Source organism: Etheostoma spectabile, chromosome 6 (assembly GCF_008692095.1).
Source record: "Etheostoma spectabile isolate EspeVRDwgs_2016 chromosome 6, UIUC_Espe_1.0, whole genome shotgun sequence".
Classification (NCBI taxonomy): domain Eukaryota; kingdom Metazoa; phylum Chordata; class Actinopteri; order Perciformes; family Percidae; genus Etheostoma; species Etheostoma spectabile.
This window is the reverse complement of record NC_045738.1, coordinates 23,639,680-23,640,037: the sequence shown is the minus strand read 5'-3', so window position 1 is coordinate 23,640,037 and position 358 is coordinate 23,639,680. Positions and strand designations below refer to the sequence as shown.

Below are 358 nucleotides of genomic sequence, written 5' to 3'. Positions count from 1 at the left end.
CCCCACACACACACACACCTCTAGCCTTTAGGTTGCCATTACTGTTTACAATTGCAAAGACCTTAGTGAGTCTAGATCAATTCAATAAAATGGAAAGCAAATATGCATAAATAGTGATGGCACTTATGTTTAAGGTTATAAATCCCAAAAGATGGAATCCAAAATAGAGTTATAGAACATCGTTATTGTATTAGAACATGTTTTATAGACTTTAGCCCTTGTGTTGTCTTCCTGTCAAAATCAACACTTTTGTTGATGCTTTTTATCAATTTTTTTGAACATTTTCTTACATTTTTGTCCCCTTTTTCAACACTTTTGACGCTTTTTTTCAATGTTTGTCACTTTTTTTTGACGTTTT

At 32.1% G+C, this 358-nt stretch overlaps 1 protein-coding gene across 4 annotated transcripts in view; it reads right to left on the bottom strand.

Annotated features, from left to right (window-relative positions):
- The window catches only part of LOC116690692 (furin-like protease kpc-1), a 298,529-nt gene that overhangs the window by 63,140 nt on the left and 235,031 nt on the right, over positions 1-358 (bottom strand). The gene's annotated exons all lie outside the window — the stretch shown is intronic.